Below are 18537 nucleotides of genomic sequence, written 5' to 3'. Positions count from 1 at the left end.
ATATATATATATATATATACTCATTCCCAAGCTTGATTAGGCCCAGAACTCTTCATGGATTACTTTCCAGTCTTAGAGATGAATTTTGAAAATCTGGTATTTGGTAGCCTATGTCTGCCACTTTTTGGGTATGGATGTCCGGCAAGCTCTCTTCCTTACCAGGTGCTGGGAGAGGACTCAGGGCTGGGTGCCAGCCCCTAGTGCCAAGCAAGGGCCACATTAACTGTCACAAGCTTTATCCGCAGCACTTTTGCCTCTGGAAGTTGAACCCCTAGCCATGCAGCTGGGTGGAAAGGAAACAGTTGATATGTATCCCTGGGTTTCTAAAGTCCCACAGAGCCCTGTGCTTGGTGCTTGTCTCTGAGAACAGGGTAACACCATGTGGGTTTGAAGTAAAGGCTGGAGACCAGAGGAAGTAGTGGGAGGACTGATTGCACTCATTCTGAACTCCTGCGGGCCTTCCATGATTCTACCATGGATCCCATGACATTTTGTTTCTGTTATTTTAATTAAACGTTTTACTTTGGGGTGATTATTGGTTGACATGCAACTGTAAAAAGTAATAGTGATTCCCTGTGTATCCTTGATCCAGTTTCCCCAGTGGTGATAACTTGTAAAACGTCATAACTAGGATATTGACTTTGATATAGTCAAGACGCAGAACATTTCCGTCTCCACCAGGATCCCTCATGTTGCTGTTTTATGGTCACATCCAGTTTTTTCCTGCCCCACACCCTTGGTGACTTGCCATTCTGCTTTTCAGATTTATACTTGTTTCATTTAAAGAGTGTTGTGTAAATAGATTCATTCTCATTCTCTGTGTGTACATACACACACGTTTTGGGGGTTGGGTTTTTTCACTGCTAATTCTTTGGAGAGTCATGTGGGTGGTGTGTGTACTGTGAATGTACTCGTTTTATTAGAGAGTTGTAGCACATGCTATGGTCTCAACTCTGTTTTTAAACAGCTCACCCACTGAGGGGCATCTAGGAGGTTTCCAGGTTGGGGCTGTTATGAAGAACGCTGTTATGGACATTTAAAGGTTTTGCTGTGATCATAAGTTTTCAGTTCTCTAGGGTAGATGCCCAGGAGTACATTGATGAGTTGCACAATAGCTGCATGTTCAGTGTTTTAAGAAACTGCTGAAGTCTCCACAATGAGAGTAAGTAAAAAAAATACCATTTTATATTCATAGAGCAACGTGAATAATGCAGTTGCTCCTCGTTTTTCCCAGCATTTCTTGATGTACATTTTTTTTTTTTTTTCGGTACTGGGGATCGAACTTGGGACCTTGTACTTGTGAGGCAGGCAGTGGAACCCTGGCCTAAATCCCTGGTCCTCTTGGTGTACTTTTTAATTTTAGCCATTTTGATAAGTATGTAGTTACAGCTCATTGTAGTTTTAATTTACATTTCTCTAGCCAGTGACATTTAACATTTTCTTATGTACTTATCTGTCATATATAGGTTCTTTTTGGTAAAATATATCCTCATACTTCTTGTCCATTTTCTAACTGGATATTTTATTTTTTGCTGTTCAAATTCTGAATTCTTCACATATTTTAAATAGTTCTTTTTTGCTTGTGTGGTTTTAAAATGTTTTCTGTATATCTGTACTTTGTTGTTTCATTTAACAGGGTCGTTCACAGAATAAACATTTTTAATTTGCTGTGTTAATTTTTCCTCTTGTGGATTATGCTTTAGGATTAAATCTAAGAACTTCAATTAACTAAATCAAAAAGTTTATTTCTTCTGTTTTTGCCTAGAAGTTTTGCAGTTTTACCTTTTACAATCAAGTCCATGATGACATGTTTTAGAAAGCTGTTACAGAAGAAAAAGCAGGTTCCAGGAAAGAAACAGAATAAGTGCTGGCTATACAGACAAGCATGGGGATGGTTGGTCCTGAGTGCACAGCGGTAGTGACGGCTGTGGTGCTACCTTGATGTTTATGGCAGGTCTTATCATCTTTGGGGTGTGTAGGAAGGACTGCGTTAATGGGCAAACTCCTTAATCCCACCCGTACACATCCTTAACTCTCCCTGCGTATAGTCAGATCATATGCTGAAAGGCTTGGGAAACTGTGGTAAGAGATACCCTAAATCACATGATCAGGAGATCAAAAGTCTTCCAGATGGAGCAGGAAACAGGCCTGGTTTTATTTTTAAAAGTACATCAGTGGTATCATTCCCCAGAGCAGGGAGGATCTTGTCTTAGAGAATATAGCCAAGTGCTGAAACAGCTTCCTCCTTTGCGTGGAACTGCAGAGCTGTCAGGAAGCTGGCATGTGAATCTCGGGGATGTGCCAATGGCAGGCAGAGGCAAAAGGCCCTTTGTGGCCCCAAGGAAGTTTCAGGGGCACGACAGCAGCCTTGGCCCTTCTCTTATTTCAGAATGTCAAGTCTGGCTGTTTTTGTCTTTGTTGCGCCACAGAACAGCCCAGCCAGGAATTAGAGTAAACCTGGACTCACATTCTACTTAGCTTGGCGACTTCTGACCTCTTTAACCTCCTCAGCCTCTCTGAGCCTGAGTTTCAAGGTCTTTTGTTTGGTATTCTGGGCTTGACAGCAATGGGTGGGCAAGTTTCTTCCCCCCCGAAGAATCAACAACCAGCCATGTCATACTTACTGCTTGAGGAAATGAGATGCCCCCTGCTTACCAGTGTAGAGATGGAAAAGCTGACTAACCAGTCATCTTTAATATAAATAAGGGAGGTCTACTGAGCCCTGCAGCAACTTCATGTCGTCATACTGTGGGCTGAAGGCTGAGGAGGACCACCTGAGAGAGTGGGCAGGGGTGCAGGCCCCCCGAGGGGTGCTAGGGAGATATGCAGTGGCTCACAGCAGGATTTTCTCCCTCTGCCTCTGCAGGGACAGATGAGCGTCTGTTTTATCACATGGTGTGGCCCAGTGTGGGGGACATTTCTTCCTGCTGGATATCAAGGAGAGGTGGGAAGTACAAAGTGGTCTCCAGAGAAGCTCTTTTGCCCGAAGATTGTTCTGTCGGCTTCCATTGTGAGGCAGTTCCATGTCCCGAGGAGGAGTGTGGGCTGTGGATTCACATTCTGGGGTCTCATCCCAGCTGGTCTGCTCCTTGCTTTGTAACCTTCAGCCAGTGAATTAGTCTTCTCTACCTCAGCATCTCCATCTGCAAAATGAGGGGCAGTAGTAGCCCTCTCTGGGTGGTTGTGAGGGTTAATGAGGTCATACCTGTGAGCAGCCAGACTGTTAATGTTCCAGTTTGAAGGCTCCTGTTCCTCTTGCTTCCCTTTCTACTGAGAAGGAGAGGACGGGTAGGGTGCCTCCTTTATGGCAGAGGAGCAGGGGGAGCTGCCTCAGAGGCTCCACTGCCCTGTGCGAACCCTTTCCTGGCAGCTGCAGAAGCTCTGTGGCTCCATCCCAGACTCCAGCTACAAAGTCCCTTTGAAGTTGTCACCACCTGGAGCAAGCTCTTCTGCTGGGAGACGTTAGGGTGCAAGGTTCAGTGGAGACCAGCCTTTTGTGCAGTACCCTCGTGTTCCTGGGGGAACAGGTGAGGAAAGACTGAGGCCAGCCTGAGGTGCTGCCCCACGCAGGGATTAAGTCCCACAGTTTAGTGTCTAAGTTCAGTTTACCTGCTCTATACACAAACCTGGTTGACAAGCACATTAAAATAATACGCAAGAGAGCTACACAGTGTTTCCTGCTTTTTTCCTACCTAGACCTTCATGCACATTGATCAGCTGCATATCTCTTTGGTTTAGCACAGAGGTTTGGACATTTTCTTGGGTATGGTCCATACTTGAGCTGACAAAGAAAGGTGGCCACAGGGATGTGTAATGAGGTCATTGGTGGTTTGTATTCTGGTATTGGATGATGAAGTCTAGTGAGAAAGCCTACTGGCTTTGGACTCCTGGTGACCCCTCCCAATTGCTGACCAGCCTTTGGGGTCTTTCCCACCTACCCCTTCAGTGTGGTGAGCCTTCATTAGAGGAAAAGCACTCACTGCAGCTCCTTAGGATTCTTGGGGTTTGTTGATGGCTATAAGTGCTCCTCTTCCTTCCTTGTTTTTGGTTGCTGCCTTCTCTTTCTTTTCCCACTTTTCTTGGCCAGAAGCAGCAGCTCAGCTCCTGAAGTATGGGTAATGTGTGCCACTAGCTTGTTGTTGTGGGAGGGAAAGCCTTTTCTCCTTCCTCAAGAAACAGTGAAATGGGCTTGGATACAAAGCCTTGACAGTTGTGATGAGAGTGTACTTGGGCTTATCCTATTGAGAACCCACGGGAGGCCAGGTCAGCTGTGCAGTACTCCCAGACCTTTGATTGTGTGGGGTTGGTGATGCAGTTGGTGACCCACTGACTCCTAGGCTGAGCTGGCATCTGTGAGGGCTGAGGTCTTGTGCAGGGTTGTCTTTGTGTGGCTAAGAGGAACTCTACCGGGGGTATGTAAAGGTAGCAAGCTGCCAGGAAAAGGCGAAGGGACAAGAGGAGTAGAAGCAATATATCCACTCATTGAGGGCACAGCAAAGCTGAGAGTGATCCTGAGATGGCACTGTTGCCCTGACCCTGATTCAAAGGGCCTGTATGTGGATGGGAATTTTGGTAGACGTGACTTATTATTAGCTTTCTGTCTCCTGACTCAACTTGGTACCTCTTTGCTCTGCTCCGATGCCAGGACCGATTCTCTCCCTCTAGGCACAGAATTTAAGCCCGCAGAAGTGCCCGCCAGTGTCAGGATGTGTGGCCCAGAGATCCTAGGTCAGCAGTGACTGATTGGAATTCCCAAGGCAGGAGTAGGGAGGTGCCAAGAGATGGAGCTGAGCTCAGAAGGTCTGGGTCCGGGAATAGAGTGTCAGGCTAGCAGACTTGGCAGCCTTGGTGGTTAAATGGTCTCGGGAGGGCATGAGTAACCAAATGCAATCCTGATGCCAATCTGTCAGCTTCACTACCTAAGAAAGAGGGTTAACTTTACATTATACTTTTACGTTTTTTCATCCTAAAAGTGTTTAACAGGATAGTGTCTTGCCTTTTTTTCCCGAGTAATCTTCAGGAGATTGAACTAAGTTGTAAGCCATGTGTACTTCACAGATACCAATTGAGCACCTTTTCTATTCTCAACTGTTGTTTTCTGGGGGCCAACGATATAGCAGCAAGGTGAGCTGCATGTTTATATCCTGTTGATTTGCTTCATATTGGAGGAGATTCTGTCTTGTTTGCAATTTGTATACTTTTAGAGCAGTTTCAGATTTATAGAAAAAAATGAGCCAAAAATACAAGAGTTCCTACATTCCCTTCCCTCCCTCACTCCCTCTGTCATACACCATTTTTGTTGTGGGTTCTGTTTTTTGTTTGTTTGTTTTTGTCATGGGTCTTGAACTCAGAGCCTTCACACTGAACTGTCTCTAGCCCTTTTTTCTCTTTTTAAAAAATTAATTAATTATATTGGTACATTTAAAGTATACAGTGTACTGACATTCATCATTAGAAATTTGTACCTTTACATAATCCATCTTGGTTCTTATTTTTTCCCCATTCCCCTGCCCTCCCTTCAACCCCTCCACCCCTCCCAATCTACAAAGCCTTTGTTTCCATTTTTTCTTTTTCTCATGTTAATTCCATTCCCATCTTTCTTTTCTCCTACCCCTCCCATTTTCCCTTCCCCTTTGCACCTTTTTTTTTTCCTATTTCATATTATCTATTATACCTTTTAGTCCTTACACTTTCAGTTTCTCACACTAGAGAAACTATTTGGGATTTACACATATGTGTCCTATTTATTTCACTTAAGAGTATTACCCATTTTTCTTTTTAATTTTGAGACAGGATCTCACTAAATCACTAAGTTGCCCATGCTGAGTTTGAATTTGTACCTAACAGGCTCAGTGTCCCAGAGCACTAGGATTATGTTTGTTCTGTCATTAACATTTTGCCTTACAGCTGATGAATAAACTTATGCTGATACTTACTTCTAACTACAGTTCACAGTTTACATTAGGGTTCATTCTTAGTGTTGTATAGTCTTTTTTTTTGGCATTTATCAGGGATGAAACTCAGGACTTTGTGCTTGCAGGCAGGCGTGGCACCACCGAGCTGCGTCCCCAACCCAAGGTGGTGTATATTCTGTGGGTTTGCCTGGTGTATAATGACATACAGCCACCGTCACAGAAGTTTCACTGCTCTGAAAATCTTCTCTGTACCCCATATCCATCTCTCTTTCTTCCCTGTGCCCTAAACCACTGATCTTTAAACTGTCACCAGTTTTAACCTTTCCCAAAATGTCAGACCTGGAATCATAAATTGATCTTTTCAGATAGGCTTCTTTCACTCAATAATGTCTATTTCTTTAGGGTGTGTGTGTGTGTGTGTGTGTGTGTGTGTGTATGTGTGTGTGTGTGTATGTGTGTGTGTGTGTATGTGTGTGTGTGTGTATGTGTGTGTGTGTGTATGTGTGTGTGTGTGTGTGTGTGTGTGTGTGTATCTTAAAAAGAAATGCAAAAATATTCTGATAGCGTGGATTGGATCCTGATGATCTACAATTATTCACGGCCCAAATAATTTTGGACTTCATGGAACAATGCTGGCTGCCTTTTGATTGTCCCTAGATTTCTTCATTTTGGACTTGAGGCATGGTTAGAAGCAGATGCGTGGGAGAACCAAGTGGGATCTGTTGTATTGGAGTCCCCAGGATCATGCATGTCCATGGGGATTGAGACATCGGATCTTCTCGGTGAGGAGTTAATGGGAACTATCTGCTGAAGACCCCAAAGGGAGTGACCTTAGAGGAAGTAAATGGGTTGAGAGGTTGGCTGACACAGCCCACTCGTGCCTTCAGAGGGGTTGGCCCCGCCTGGTGGAGGCTGTTTATCCGGCCACTGGACCGCTCTTGTTTTTCATCCCATCTCCACCTGAATAAACAGATCCAGAACGTCATCTGCAGCCAGGCTGAGAATCTGCCAAAATTCCCCAGGGAACTGGTGATTCACCAGCAGCAGAGGAAAGAGGGAGTGAGTGAGCAAGAGAGAGCGGGACCTGCTTATTCTGATTCTCATTTCCTGTCCAGCAAATAATCCTGCCTGGGCTGTTTCTTGTGAGACACTAGTTTCTTTGAACAGATTATCAATTTATGCAGTGGAATAGACGGTTTTAGTTTTCCTTTTTAAGAAGATGGACATAAAACAAGATAGTGAGAGGATGATGTTTTTGACTGTCATTCTGAGAAGAAAAACTTCACATCGCCGTAGGAAAACTCTTCTACATTCATTAATTTAAAAATCTTTTCAGGTTTGCACAATGGCAGTGGTCTTGATGTTATTCTTCCTAGTTGGGTCTTAGAATTATTATCATCATTATTTTGGTGCTCATTAGATCCTTGCTTACAATAAAAGAATTCTGTTGTAAAAAGCTGCATTCCTGATGCTTTTGAGTAGGGTGGGTGGTGCAGGAAAGGGGACATGTGAAGGCATCTAAGAATGGGATAAGATGAAAACAGCACTTGGATCAAGTGGTTTTCAGTTGCATTTCAACTCTGATGAATTTGGTTTTAAAAGAAGGACTTCCATTGTCTTGTGAGGCTGATCATGTGTACTCAGTGACCTGTGTGACAGTACTGTGCTTGACCCTTGTATGCCTGCTGGACAAGAATGCACCAGAAGACATCTGCACAGTACTCATCCATATTCATAGCTGTGGGTTTTTTGTGGTGCCCCAAACAGGAAATAACTCACCGTTCATCACCAGTGGATTAAAAAACTAAATTGCTATGTATTTCTTCAATACAAATATTATACTGTAATAGAAGAGAATTCACTATTGCTAGTGTCACAACCTGGATAGATTTCATAAACGCAATGTTGAGTGACACAGAAGAGTAAATAAAATAGTTTCCTGTATAAGACACAGAAATCAGCAAAATTAATCATGGAGGGTGGGAAGAAGAGGTTCTTTTTGGTTTGGGGAGAATAAGAACTAGGAAGGTAACAGGATGAATGATACTTCTAGGGTGCATGGTGCTCTCTCTCCAGCAGTGACCCCATGAGTGTCTACCTTTTGTAAAAAATGGAACTCTGCACATGTAATTTATACTTCAGTGAAAATGTCTGTGAACAAAACGACTGCCAACACTTGGCCATAATGGCCTGCCTGGTGGTACTGTGTTTTTTTTGTAAACGAAGGAGAACTTGTCACCTTTCTTTTGTTTTTGGGGTAGGAATCAGGGCTGCTCTATGCTGTAGTGAATTTTACACTTAATTAGAACATCAGGTTTCCCAAATGACTCGCATTGTGTGGGCACCAGGTGTATTATGTTAAGGCACATGGTAAGTACGGTTGCTGGTAAGTCTTCAATCCAGGGTGTTCTACAACTGAGCCACATTCGCACTCCTGTCCCCCTTTGAGACAGTCTTGCTATGTAATTCAGACCAGCACTGAACTCACTGTGTAGCCCAGGCAGTCATCATATTCACAGTGATCCTCCTGCCTCTGCCTCCCAAGTGCTGAGATTACTGCTGTGTGGCCACCATGCCCAGCTGCCCAGCCCTTTTTATTTTAGTCTCACTAAGTTGCCCAGGCTGGCCTCCAACTTGGAATCCTCCTGCCTAAGCTTCCCACGTAGCTGAGATTACAGATAAGCGCCACTATATCCAGCCTTTCAACAATTTTGATCAAACTTTTGAGTGCCTGGATGGGCAGTGAGTTATATGCTGTGATGCAGAGCCTTGGAGCTGTGGAGCAGCACTGTGAAGAACAAAGTGCTGCAGGCACCCGAGTGTCAGGGTTTGTGATTAACGACATCTGCCAGGGTCACTGTGGGGATGGTGACAAGCAGGGATGGAAGTGGAGGGTGTGGCAAGTATGTTAAAGAGGTGTTCCCCGTTCCAGGGCTGGATTGTGTGTGTATATGTTTTAGCCAGAGGTCCTGGCAAAGCAGAGAGCTGTAACTTGGATTTTGCTACCTTGTTAAGTAAGTAAAATGATGAAAGAGTAGTTATTTTTGGAGTGGACAATCACTATTAATAGTTTGGAAGAGATAAGAGGTCACCCAGTCTAGGCGGTGGGGCTGCCTAGCAGGCTGGCTTCAGTGTGGTTTCAGAAGAATCAGCAGAACTGAAACGAGGACAGTGTGCAGTGTGTGGGTCTCTGTGTTCTGTGGGATGATCCTGTTGGCCTGTCTATCTCTACGGGCTCCAGGAAGTAACCTGGATCATCTTGTAGGAGCATAACAGTGTACACTTGGGTTCTGTTTCACTTTTTGGTAAAAAATACATTGGGGGAAAAGATTGTGATTAGCGATGCCGGACATGGGGCACTAAAGAGAGAATGGGAGGGTTTGTTTCTTTCTCTCTCTCCGGTAAGAAATATGTAGCCCCATGTTGCAGATGGTTAAGTCAGAAAGAGAAACAGTGATTTATCTTCACTTCCAAAATTGCAGAGGGCTACAATTAGAATCTGGATCTCCGTCTAAACCAATGGTGGTTGCCATGCTATTAATAGGACTAGCAAATCCGGGCCCACTGCTTATTTTTGTAAGTTAAAATTGTAGAGGAATTCAACCACACTGATCATTTACATAGGGTCCACGGCTGCTTTGGCACTGTGACACCAGCGTTGATTAGTCTGATAGGGACCATATGACTCAGGAAACTTAAAATACTCATCATTGGGCATGTTATAGAGTAAGTTTGCTGGTCCTTGGTGTACACTGTAGGTTCATAATTTCAGGAAACAAAATGTATCTAGTTGACCCTTCTCACCCTTTCTTCCTGGTTGTTTATCTGTGATGTGAGATCTTTCCCACTACTACTGGGAATACCTTATAAATGAGGCTTTCACAGAACCATAGTGCAGCAGTCACTTATGATAAAGAATTTTAAGTGTGAGTTTCAGATGCCTCCATCTGTTTCATATTGGCTCTGAAAATGTAGCCAAGCAAGGAGAGCTTACCTTGCCTGCTGTCCACCTTGGAAGACTGAGTTTATTTTTGAAGTTTTAAACAGGTGTGGGTTTAATAGACTTCTGCTGTACTAAATTCTGCTGGCCCAGAGCACAGGCTGAGCAGTAAGCTGACACTCGGACAGAGGCAGCGCCCTGTGGCCAAAGGCTGCTGCACACTTTTCCCATGCCCCATCATACAGAGTCTCTAGTCTTGTTAGTGTTCCTTTGATGAAGCCAGTAAGAAGCGTTCTTAACACAGCACTGTCCTTCATCTTGCACTGTCTTCACCCCTCTCTTAAATATCCATGGGTCTCTTTGCAGCTGAACCTACCCTGGGACTGGAGGGACTCAGGGTCCTGCACTCATGCAGGTCTGAAGCAGTAACCTCAAGGGAACCATTTTCTTCTTCCCATGCAGAACATGAAGAGTCAGAACTGTGGTTCCATCTCGGTATTGGACAGTGTACACCTGCTGCTCATCCAGGACCCCAGGAAGTAGAGTCTGAGATGAGCAAGAAATAGCTTTAGCTCAGTGGCACCACCTGCCTGCCTTGCAAGTGCAAAAGGGCCTGAGTTTGATCCCTGGTACCGAAGGAAAAAAAAAAAATAACAGAAATAGCTAGTGTTCATATCTAACCCAGCTTTGCTGAAGGTTTATGGTTGTGATCTGGAGTCATGCCCTTAAGATTCTGTCGGGAAAACCTCTTAGGTGGGCTGAGAAGGAGTCACGGTCCCCTGGTTTTGCATTTCAGCGCCTCTTGCTTCCCCATCTGGGTGACTTTGGGTCAGTTCCAGTAATTCCCTGGGCCCTCGTTTTTCCAGCCGTCTAAGTAGAGATGATAACAGTACCTGGCTCTCTGCATTGCCATGTGATTTTATTGCTGTGTCACACAGGGCCCAACACATACATGATAGACATTTGGAAATTGGTCAGCGATTGTTGAAGAGCACTTGGAGCTGGATTGGGAGGTTAAGAAAATGTGCATGGACCTTTTTGGGAACCAGACAGTTGGTTATGTTAAGTGACTGATGTGAAGACCACCTGTGTTTGTATATGGCATTTAAAAAATGAACTGTTTCAAAAAGTTGAATGCTGGCTTGAGTCTGCCTGATCTTCTCAGTGAGGTAGGGAGGGTTCCACGTGGGGGTTTGAATGCTACTGCTTCCTCAAGCCTGTCTGGAGGAAGGCTTGGAAGGAGGTGCCTTCTATGCGTTGTGTACACCTGGGACGGTGGGAGTGGGGCTGGCGCTCCCAAGTCGCAGACAGAAGCTTGACTGGGAATAAGAAGAAGTCATCTATCCAATGGGGCTCCTTCGGGTCTTAAGCCACTCTGAGGCCTGCAGAAGTTGCCGCCTGGGACCCAGTTTGAAGTGTGGCTTCTCATGTCAGCCCATTGTCCCCATATCCGGGTTTAACTTCTTGTAGCTGGGGCAGGTGTATTTCACGAGTGAAACTCAGAGTGAGAGCTCAAAGGCCTTGGCTCCTGAGAGGGGAGCCAGCCTATTTTCTTCCATTCATTTATTTATACGTTGACTTTGCAGACTGCCCCCTATAAATTAGATCCTCAGCTCGGTCCTGAGGGTATACATGTGACTGATGGAAACAGGAACTTATGTTATTGTCGCACTGCTACATGCCAGGTCTTGTCAGCCCACAGGGCCTAGGAACTTCACACCCTTCCAGATTCACACCTGTGAGTGGTGCGCCTGGAGTGTGACTTGGGTGGGGCAGTGCCCACAGCTCGTATTCCACCATGTGCTGCCATGTTCCAGAACAGGACACCCTCCCTGGCCTTGGGCAGAGTTGCTGGGGTTTTCAGACAGCTAAGCAGCGTGGTTCTTGCCATGCAGGGGAAGGCTTGCCGGGTTTGGCAGGAGCATAGAGCTTCCAAGTCAGCTCTGTTGGACACAGGAAGTCTAAGAAGGTTTGATCTGGGTCTTGGCTGCAATTAGGGCGTAGAGACCTACCCTGGGACAGATGGTGGTAATTGTGTCCTCAGCAGCTGGGGATGTGGTGTTGGAGCCCTGGGGTTCTCTGTAGCTGCTGTGATGTATACTTTATGTTTTGCAGTCTTCCTTCCTGGCGTTCCTGAGATTGCCTGATTGAGTCCCACATGTGTGCTACCCTCAGCTTTTCCAAATTCAGCCTGTATTCACCCTTTGTGATTTACTCAACAAATAGTTGTTGAGCATCCACTCCATGCCTCATGTTCTTTCAGTGGCTGGAAACAGCAGTGAACAAAGCAGACAGACCTTTCCCCCTTCCTGCTGCCACATTACAGTAGGAGAGAAGGTTGTTATACTAGAAGCAGGTAATTACTAAGTATGCTAGATGATAACTCGTGCTCCTAAGAAAAATAAGCAAGCAAGGGAGTAGAAAGAGTGTGTGTGTGTGTGTGCACTGTGGTTCTAGACATTTGAATAAAGACAGGAAATATGTGAGTGTTTGAGACTGGTGAATTTCAGGGAGAACAGCATTCGAGCAGTGCAGTCCTGAGGCCCAGCATGTCTGGGGGTCATAGGAAGTGGAAGAGTGGGAGGCTAGGCAGGTGTGTGGCAGGCGACTTGGGCCTGAGAGCACTGGAGGGCCTTACTCCGAAGTGAGCCACAGGAGTCAGCACTCATTTTAGGCGGAAAAGTCCTGTAAACTGTCTTGTGTTTTGTTTTATTTTTAAATTGTGGTAAAGTACACATAACATAAAATTTAACTGTAAAGTTCAGTAGTGTTCAGTATATTCACATTGTACAGCTGATCTCAGAACTTTTTCCATCTTGCGAAACTACAGCTCTGGTCGTTCAACAACAATCTTCATTGTCCTCCTCCCCACTCTTCGGCAGCTGCCTTTCCACTTTCTGCTTCAGTGAAGTTAACTGTTGCAGATGCCACAAATAAATGGGATTGTGTGGTGTTTGTGGTTCTGACTGGCTTATTTCACTTAGCAGCGTGTGCTTAAGGGTCTTAGTTGTTTCAGCAGCTCACGGCAAGGCCTCCTCTCTACAAGGCTGAGTCGTACCCCGTGGTGTGTACACTGCGTGTACCCATCCACTGGGGGCCGGCATCTCGGCTACTGTACCTTTGGAACAGTGTCTTTAATGCTTCCGGGAACATGGTGTACAAGTGTCTTCTCGAGACCTGCTTCATTTCTTTTCAGTGCTGTTAAGTGGAGCTCGGCATGATGAGTGTGTTTATCTTCACGGACATGTACTAATAAAGGAAGGGGGAAGAAAAGCAAACTCTAACATGTACTGTAAGGGCCTATTTATGTTTTAAAATGTGAATACATTAAACGTTTATCTTCACAGAGATCTGACAGTTTCTAAAAGGTAGAATTGCTGGATCACATTGTGAGTTGGTGTTGAATTTATGAGGAGTCATTTTACTATTTTGTTCAGCAGCCTCACCCCCATTTTACACATCTTCCAACAGTGGACACGTTTCTGTTCCTCCAGACCCCTCGCCCATACTTGCTACTTGTTTTCCTTTGATGGGTATGAGATGATAGCATAGTATTTCCTTGGTGAACACTGATCTTTCCATGTGCTTGTTGACCATTTGTAGACCTTTAGAGAAGCATCCACTCAGGTCCTTTGCCCCCCCCACCTTTGATAGCAGAGTCGAACTCGGGACCTTGTGCTTGTGAGGCAGGCAGCAGCACCATTGAGTCAAATGCCCAGAACATTGCCCATTTTTAAATTAGAATATTTATTTTCTGTTGTTGAGTTGTCAGGGTTATTTATATAGACTTCATCCATAGGTGTTCAGGTCCCTTCTCCAAAATGACATCGTATTTGCATGTAACCCATTTTCACCCTCCCATATACTTTCAATCATCTCTAAATTACTTTTAATATCTAATACAGTATAAATGCTATATAAATAATTGTTGTACTGTATTATATAGGGCATAATGACAAAAATGTTTGTGTATGTTCAGTACAGATGCATTTTTTTCTGAATATTTTCTCTCTGTACTTGGTTTAATCCTCAGAGGTAGAACTTGCAGACACGGAGGTGACTGTATTCTGAAGGTGAGCCTCTCATCAGTTATTGGATTTGTAAATGGCTCCTATTCCATGAGCTCCCTGCCCACTGATTTTTATTAACAGGATTTCTCTGGGCTGGGAATAGTTCGTGAGAGTAAGGACGGTGGGTATAGCCAGTGGCCTACTAGCCTGGCTCCCTTCTGCAGAGGTCTGGACTAGAGGATTAGGATCACCGATGGATGCTCCCCAGCTGTAATCTGCAGCCTTCCTACTATTTTCTGTGCCCACCTCCAGATTTTTGCCCCTTCACCTGGCCTCCGGGGAGGCCTCCCCTGCCTGGTTTCTCCTCACTACAGCATCCTGGTCACAGACATCTGTCCCAGCAGCTTCTTCCTGGCAGAATAAAGTACGGCCCCCATGCTCCTTCAGTCCTAGCACTATTGTTTCCTGTATCCACGACTCTCCCTTCCGCCAGATGGGGAACATCTCCCAGTGTATGAAAGAGACTTAGCTTCCTTTGTGCAGAATAGAGGCCCAGAGTGTATTTGAGTCTGTGAATAAAGAGACTGACAGAGAAGAGAAAGGTAAAAGACCCGAGGAGTTGAGGAGGCGATGTGGGGGAGAGGAGAGGGCTAGGGAGGTGTGAGATGTGCCAGGGCTCTCACAACCAAATCCTTGGCATGCCAGGCCCATCTTTGTGCACCTTTGGGTGAAGGAGCCTGGTCCCAGGTCCTCTTTTCCTGGCTTTTTGGGACTATATTTAGGGTTCCAGAGTAAGGCTCAGCCCTCTTGCCTGCATTTCTTGTTCTTTTTCTTCCCATACCTACATAATTAGGATTTTCTTTTCTTTTTCTTTTAGCATCAGAAAACTGAAGAGACTGTCTTTATTAAAGAAGTTAAAGACTCAAAGAAAGTAGCTGTGGGGAGGGACCTTCCATTCTAGGGGTTCTCTGTGGGCAGAGTTTTGCCCTTGTAAGTGGAGTTTTGGGTTGAGGGCCTGGAGACTGATGGAAGCAGAGGGATCAGGGAGAAGTACAGAGCTTCTGGGAATAAGGTCCATGTTGATGCCTCTTGGAAGTGATTTGGTCAAGTGTTTATTTAAAGGAGATGCCATTTCGTAAGTGGTGCCTGGCTTGCTTGATTTGTGTTCCAGAATGTTCTGATTGCTAGAGAGCAGCCCTGTTTCCTAAGAATGGGCCTGAATGTGTGTCTGGAGCCCATGGCGCTAGTGCTGCCTTACCACACTCTTAGGTGTCCACCATTGGAGTCAGAGCCTCAGTGATTTGAATGCCAGACAGAGCTAATTGCACAGCAGGCCTGCACCCACTTGGATCGGCACTCATTACCACTTTCCTCATTAATACCTGCTGGGTGCTTGGTTAGATTGTGGGCTTGACAGAGAGTTAGAGGTCCACATAAGCTATGGTGTGAGGTCTGACCTCATGTTGGACGGATGCTTCAGTGTGGGTTCGGCTTGGATATCCACTCAGGCGCATCTGACCTGTGGCCCATGGGTTGGACACACTTGTATTATAATAAAAATATTAAAAAATAAAGGAGATTTTGTTACTTATATATAAATCATATTCTATTTTGTACATGGCCCAAGATAATTTCTTTTCATTCAGCGTGGCCCCCGCAAGCCAGGCATCCCCAGCCCTCAGCTGCAGGTTGCACACACCTGGAAGAATAACAGGTTGTGGCCCCATGTTTCAGATGCACAAACTGAGGCACAAAGTCATTAAGAGTATAGAGGTGAGGAGTTTATTCTGGTTACACCTAGTGAGCTTCATTGTCAGGATTTTGCCATCATTATCATATCATTATCATCTCCTGTGTCTGTGTTCATGGCTGGCACCGTTAATGTGAGCTGTGTGTAAAATGAGGGTTGTGAAACAGTGTCTTAAGTTGGATCAGACTGACCAGTGGGCCCTGATGCCTCCAGCCCTGAAAAGTACTGCCCTGGTCTGGGTTCCAAAGAGTTTAGATGGGAGCTGGGTTGGCGCTGGCTGGTTACACCAATTCATCCTTCATGGTGGGTTTATGAGTGGATGCTGGGCATGTCACTCTGGTCTCAAGTGGTCTTAAATACCACCTTTGCTCCTGCCCCTGGGCAGAGCTTCTGAGTCAGTACTCTGGCAGAGAGCCTGTCCCAGACATAAAATCCAGCACTCGCTCTAGCACCTAGCTAACAGACAGTAACTTAACAGGAGATCACATATTGAGTTCCACTGAACTGTAATTTTTATTAGAAAGCAAAGCAACCAGTAAAAATAGTGGAGGAGAGCATAGTTTTATTTTCTTGTAGTTATTTGCAGAAGTGAAATGCTCCACTTACCTCCCCTTGTTTCAGGCAGCACAATAAGATTCGAAGCCTGGAGGGGAGTCACCTGAAGGCATACCTGTCCGTGAAAGTGTTGGATCTGAGTTCGAACAATGTCACAGAGGTCCGGAGCACCTGCTTTCCACACGGCCTACAAATAAGAGAGCTGTGAGTGCCTCTTCTCTCCTTTCCAGCCAGCTGATGGCCTTCCTTCCACCCAGGTCTCACCTTGGGGCGGGGGAGAGGGGCTTCCTTTGCTTCTGAGCCCCACTTGGCTGAGCCAGTGAGGAGAACAACACAGGCTTTGGTTTTCCCCAGTAGGGCAGAGAGCAAGAGCTCCATTTGTAGAGCATTTCCAAGTCTTCTAGCATTCTCTGACATTGCAGACACTGGCAAGCTGAGGCAGGCAGGGTCCTTAATTAGCCTGTCCAAGAATGCATCATAAAGTGTGTTTTGGTTCCATGTTTTGGGCTACCTCCTTGATAAACTTGGTGAGAAAACTCGAGTGTCAGACAGAGGTTGGAGGGAGACCTCTTTGGACTTGACATTGCTGATCTTTTAATGGCATGTACCATTAGAACTAGGCATTCAGTTTATGGTGGGAGGGCAGTTACTTTGCTCTGTGGGTTCTCAGGACCTTTTAGATTTCCTTGTTTTCCTTTTACCCATCTTAACACCCCATCTCATGTGCAGTAGAAGTAGGAGTAAAAATATTAAAACCTAAATAATATATACTTGTTGGTAGGAAAATGGTTCTTTGGAGAAGAATCTGAACACCTATAAAGAGAAGTTTTCCAGTGAGCAGCGAGTAATTTTGGAGCTCGTGTTGAGAGGTCATCATGACCCATTTTTTCAGGACAAATCAGGTTTAGCACATGAATTTTCTGCGACTTGGAGGAGAGGAGCAATTTTTTTCTTTGGCTTGCATCAAGGTGCCAGAATTGGGAATAGGCCTTGACTTTCGTTAAGTCCTAAGTGGGGGCTTTTAAAAGGCATCCAGCTGCCACCTGACACTTGTTGTTTGGGACAAAGAAACCACCAGCAGCTAACCCGAATTGCAGTGGCCTTCTTTCCCTGCACAAAAGTGGGAGGGATTTTCTATTTCAGCAGCCGGAGGCTGGCATATCTTCATCACACAGACTGTGCTTCTGTAATCTGGAGTGTTGGGACAAACAGTCCAACCTCATTTGCTGAGAATCTTCATGTGCCCTGTCCTGGGCTTCTGCCTGACGGAGTGACTGCAGGTGCCGTGTCCCTTCACCCCATAGTGGAAGTTTCATTCCAGTCTTTTTCCTTTTCACATAGGCCGGAAGCACCCAGCCTTTGTTTGGGAATGACAGTAACAAAGATGTTAGGACTAGCTTCTCAGAGGAGTGCCATATTATTCCTTCTTTTTTTATTACTTGATATAATTTCCACACAGTGAGATGCATAAACATCTCTGCTGTTCACGGCAGTGCCTGTCTTCTCTTTGTGGTCATGGGAGGCACTCTGGACATATCTAACCTGTAGGCACCATGAGAAAGTACGGCTTATTTTCTTGAGTACTTGGCGCAGCTCTCTTTCATGAGAGTGTTTCTTTGAAGCATTTAATGTTATCTTAACTGTTTTATGTGTACTTGTTATGTAAGTCATACACTGAGACCCATTTCACAAAGGCTCCTTCCCCAGGTCAGGACTGACCTTGCTTCTTAATTTTCTTTCTTCTTCCTAGGCTTCTCATTAGCCTGGGATAGCAGGGTTGAGGAAGGAGTCCTGCAGGGGGCCAGGCTGCGTGAGAGGGTTTGGGCGAGGTGTGTGACTGTCAGTCCCACCTTCTTGGGCCGACTGGCTTGAAGTACAGTGTGCTGTGGCTGAAACAAGACTCGCCTGGAGGCCCGTGTTGGACAGTCCTGCCACTTGTTTGTCTGGTTCCCCACCTGGGAGTTAGGACAGGCTTCAGAGCCTTGTGATGACAAATGTCTCATCAGAAACTTGTTCCTCTGGGTGTGCCTTAGTGGGCCTTCTCAGCTCACACCCAGCTGGGTCCGGTGTCTGGAGCAGAATGAAGGAGGCCTCCTGCTGCACTATATCTGCTGTCCTGAATCGTTCCAGCAATCTGGCAAGCAACCGCATCAGCACCCTGGAGTCGGGAGCATTTGATGGTCTGTCACGGTCGCTGCTTACTCTTCGTCTGAGCAAAAACAGAATTACCCAGCTTCCTGTAAAAGCATTCAAGTTACCAAGGCTGACACAACTGTGAGTACCAAAACCTGCACTTTAATTAAGGTAGCAAACTTTATGGGACTACATTTTCCCTAAGGTCCCTGGACCAAATATAACCCCTTCCTC

General features: G+C 45.4%; 1 protein-coding gene across 2 annotated transcripts in view; it reads left to right on the top strand.

Moving 5' to 3' along the window:
• Nucleotides 1–18537, top strand: part of Lrig1 (leucine rich repeats and immunoglobulin like domains 1) — a 72122-nt gene that overhangs the window by 22426 nt on the left and 31159 nt on the right. For both annotated transcript variants that reach the window (XM_033757116.1, XM_033757115.1), the window contains exons 3-4: nucleotides 16237–16374; nucleotides 18301–18444. The gene's annotated coding sequence lies outside the window, so the exon portion shown is untranslated. The remainder of the gene's footprint in view (nucleotides 1–16236; nucleotides 16375–18300; nucleotides 18445–18537) is intronic.

The sequence above is a fragment of the Fukomys damarensis genome, unplaced genomic scaffold, assembly GCF_012274545.1.
Source record: "Fukomys damarensis isolate Sample0158 unplaced genomic scaffold, DMR_v1.0_HiC HiC_scaffold_28, whole genome shotgun sequence".
Taxonomy (NCBI): Eukaryota; Metazoa; Chordata; class Mammalia; order Rodentia; family Bathyergidae; genus Fukomys; species Fukomys damarensis.
This window is presented reverse-complemented; position numbering and strand designations above follow the sequence as displayed.